The following is a 5004-nucleotide window of genomic DNA, read 5'->3' on the forward strand; positions in this document are numbered from 1 at the left end:
TTACCCCCCCCCCCCCCCCCCGGAAAATTCATCAATTGAATTTTAATTGTTATAATATAGAGTCTTCAATCTGATCATTCGAAAGGAAGGGAAAGACCATCTATCCATGTTCATCAGGCCTCTAACTTGAGGAGGAAGTTCAACAAATTCATGAACTTTTTAGAATGAGTAAGAGTATGGTTATAATTGGCAAGTTTATGAGCAACTTGAATGCTCTCCCTGTAACAATGCTTAAGACTATAACTAGAGTCTCGTGCATTGGTACTACCCTTGTGAAACATAACTAGGCATGATTTTATAGTTTTTCTGTGATTGCTTTATCAACAATAACTAAGATCGACGATCATTCCACTCACTTCATGTTTCTTACACACGCTAGGCACATTCCTTATGGTAATTATATTATTTTTCCTCATTACTGAAACGAGTTTTTTTTGTATCCCATGCTAACTTTCCGGCTTTCAAATCACCAACTGGACTTACTGACGATTTTCACATCTCTCCCTTAGACCAAAGGTTAAGGTGTTGTACTTGCGGATCCTTCTCTTTTGTTAGGATCCGAACAACTTTCCTTATCTTCTGCAATTCGTTGCACTTCACGCCAATGATGACTCATCTTCCGACTTACTTCTGAGTAATCTTTCGTACTAGGAAACACTAAATTACTCAAAAATAACGGAAAGCTAATGTATTCACAACTATCATACACAATCTTAATGATTTAACTCTACTCACACTGTTGATATAGAGAAAACCCTTTTTCGATAATTCTTAAAGGCTATTCTTCTGTAGTTTTCTCTCTTACTGCCTAGCTGATTTTTTTTCCTTCCACTGTCACTGTACTTCGTGTTTAACTTAAACTCTTTGGGTTCTAACATGCGTTAGGTGTTTCAAACTGTTACCCACTCACTAGTGTTAGCCTAGCTAAGTAAATTAAATTGTACCTCTACTAGTTTTGCTGAAATTGCTAATTCACTCTATCTACTCAAAACTTACTTACTATTCTTTTACTAACCACCTGCTAGCATCATGTTTTTTTGTTCTACTTTGAATAACTAGAGTGAAACATAAGGTCATTCCTAATTTCCCTCGTCATCTGACCCTATTCTATGGTTGCAGACTATCTTTTATTTTTGAACTATGTACATGGATCACACTTAGGTAAATTTCATCTGTCTTAAACAAAATTAAAATATCCAACCCCAAACTTTCTATACACTTCAAAATCATATCAGGCTATAAACATCGGGGGTAATCACTTAGTCACATAACATAAGGGGAACTGTCATATCCTTTATCTCACAATAATAACTGCTTCTTGTAGTAACTTAGTAACATGATACTTTCTAGTTTCGATTTGGAAAAATCTGAACAACTTAAAATCATTCCCTGAAATTCAATATTGGTTGCTCTTGGTTCTCATTTCGTACATCTTATCTTCTTAGTTGTTTTCCCTTAGGCTCTTTTCCGTCCAGAACTATAGTGATCAATTATATACCCATTGCGGTTAAATTATTAACCTAATACACCGCAGGATCTGACATCTATATTATCATCCAACTTGTGGCTCTATTTCTCAGAATTAAAATAAAATTATTCTGTGAGGTAAAACACATACGAATACACTACCATACATAAACTTGTCCTTCAGAGATACCATCATCTCATAAATCACTTCCTGCACCATCCGGCGAGTCTTGGGTCTTAATTCAAACCTAAAACATGCGAAGATTTTGCTATAATCACCGTTAGTTACATTTTTGTTTAGCACCCATAGGCATCACTGTATACTCACAAGTCACCAGAATTTGGATACACTGAAAATTGGAGATATGGTAACTGAATAAGTGATAACTGGCATTCTGAATAACCATAAACCTGCAAACTTAAAGATTGTATGACTGGTAACTGAGGTAAACTAATAACCATAAAATATGCTACTTTTGTACTTTCTGATAAGGTTATGCTCTAATATGTACTACTATCTATTGCGTTCCACTTTCAACATCCTCTCAAGTCTCATTTGTTACCAACCTGTACTCCATAATTATACCCCAATGGGCAATCATCCTCTCTAGGAACTTGGGTTTTTCATGCCCATCGCTTGGGCATTCGATACGTCTAGAATTCGATAGGAAGAGAAGGTTACCTATTGATTTAAGCTTCATGGCATGATCTAGAGTAGAAAAAAATGAGACAATCCTGAATGTCTTGGTAGTTAACCATCTATATGCGTGGCCGTCACACACATATAAAGGAAACTCCACTGGACACGACTTCATAAACTCCCTAGGACACTTGAACCTAGTGCTCTGATACCAAGCTTTGTCACGCCGCGAACTTGGGCCTGGACATAACACGGCACCCGGTGCTCGACTACGTGTGACTGAGTGAACCAACATGCTGACCAAATCAACATGTGATATCGTAGCATACTGAATGCGGAAGATAAACTAACACATGCTGCTATACTGAAAGTCAGAATGATATAAATCAATGTGCGGAAACACTAACATAAGTCTGAAATATATCTGCAGCCAACATTACTTAACATGAAAAGCATGCGGCTCTGTCTAACTGATACTCTAGTCTATGAAGCCTCTAATGAAGTACTGAATACATTGACTCTCTATAAATGCTAAAAGACTGTAAAGTAATGATAATGCCTCGAAAGAAATGGGGCTCACCAATTAGCTGGTACGAGAATCCTAACGCTCTAAATCGTCATCTTGAAAATCATTACATGCATCGTGAGATGCAGGCCCGGGCGAAAGGGATGTCAGTACATTTGAATTGCACTGGTATTGTTACACCCCAAGTTTTCATACGTGAGAGTACGTCGTAAGTCATTGATGTAAGCTCGAGAATAAGATTATATTTGGAAGCAAATAAAGTAAGTTAATCATGTTACCTTGGAGGTTACAAATATTTAAGATCATTAATAACAAGTACCAAAAGGGTTGGAAAGCTTAGTCGCTAAACGAATTGAAGAAAATAAGTTTCGTCAAAAATCGACAAGTTTGGAATGTTATAACATATTCTTTTGGGGTGAGACTAGGGTGATTAACATGATGAGGAGGTTAATTTATGAGTTATTGTAGTCGTATGATAGTCGTGTGTTATGTTTTTAAGTCAAACGAGTTATGGAACAAAAGTTAGCAAAGGTCATCACAAGTTGCATTCATAATGTGCTGAAATTTAGGTCAAATGTAGATGCACTTTTATCCCAATATACTTGGAATCAATGGATGATCTACATATCAAATTGAAGATCTACGAGTCTAATTTCCAACTCATTAAACCGTTCGTCAATACGACATCGGAGTAGTGAGATATTCGTGTTTTCGCGAGACCGCGCAAGCAGCTCCCAATGGGACCCACTTAGGCGGTGGTTGACCTACTTCAATTTATAAACGATTTGGACGCCTATTTTTCACTTATTTTCAACTCAACTTCGTCTCCAAACTTCTCCTAACCCTTCTAAACAGATTCCACAAGGGTTTGAAGTGATTCCAAAGTGATTACACCATATTTCAACATCAAAACTTAGTTCTAGTGAAGAACAACACCTCTTTGAGGTTGTGTTGTCATTGAGGATTGTTGTGGGCTGTATTTGGATGAAATTCCAAGTTGTTGCTGCTGTCTAAGGTGAGTATAACAGCCTACTAATTGTGCTTAAGCTTGCTTGTATGTTGGTNATCCTTCGGGGTAAGTGTGTTAAAAAAGGAGGTGTAGTACAATAGTAAAATATTTAAACAGTAAATGTTAATTAAATTATTTGTTTTAAATAACAAAATATTAATATTAAATATTAATATTAAATCCAATCCGTTTTTCTGTTTTGGTAACAGAAAAGTAACTACCCTCTTCAATTTTTCCTCTTTATTTTCCCTCTTTATTATTGAGTAAATGGCCATTTATGTAATGGCATTTATGTTGTGGGCGTTTTGCATAAACAGCCATTCTGAAGAGACCCAACTTTGGCTATAAATACAACACTATTCTGCTCAGAATTTAAAACTACAATTTTCTGAGTTTCCTCTCCTTCTTCTGCATACTTTTAGCATCAAAACAAAGCAAAAAGTAAGTGTGATTTGCTACCGAACTTTGTGTTCGCTGAAACACTGGGGTTTGAAGTACCACTACACCAGTGTGTAATTCGTTCTATCCTGGGAGGAAATAATCCATAACCTTGGGTACTAGGAGGGGATTAAATTCCTTAAGGAAACACTGTGAATTCAGTGGGCTCGAATTGGTTTATGTCATTTCTGTTTATATTCATTACTGTTTATATTCATTTATATTTCCAGAATTTATTTTACAAATACAGTGTAATAACATATAATTCGTCCACATTAATTTTTTTTATATTTAAAATTTTGAGATCAATAAGAATATTACTACATATAAAATTCTTTCTATTTAAACTTTAAGGTAAGTCCTAATACTTAGAATTGTTTAATAAAAAGTATTGGACCTTATAGACTATATTTTCTTATTTGAACAATATCAGCATATTTATAATTTCTTTCGATATTACTTTTGGACGGTTGATTAATTTTTATCTTTCAAATATAAATTTTACATTTGATAAAATCTCAACTTAGTTATTTTTTTAATACTTAGAATTTTAAAATCAACTAAAATTTTAGTTATATTTTCTTATTTAGATTATATAGGAAGTCCTTATATTTAGCACTTTAAAATAATTATTTGGGACGAATAGATGTATTGCGTTGTCCTTTCCTTGTATTTGATTCCCATATGAAAAATGTTTGACATTCACTTTTCTTGTAGGCCATGTATAATTCTAAGAGTCTATGTTAGTACTATTACAAGTGAGATGTTTGTACAAACTTGAAGCAATAAGGATGAAATAACATAAGACAATAAGTTATTTTTCTTCTCTTCCGAATTCATTCTTTCCAATGAATGACAATTTCCTGTATTAATATAAGGGAAAATGCATAAGTACCCCCTGACCTATACCCGGATTCTCGACTA

The sequence above is a fragment of the Nicotiana attenuata genome, unplaced genomic scaffold (genome assembly GCF_001879085.1).
Source record: "Nicotiana attenuata strain UT unplaced genomic scaffold, NIATTr2, whole genome shotgun sequence".
NCBI lineage: Eukaryota > Viridiplantae > Streptophyta > Magnoliopsida > Solanales > Solanaceae > Nicotiana > Nicotiana attenuata.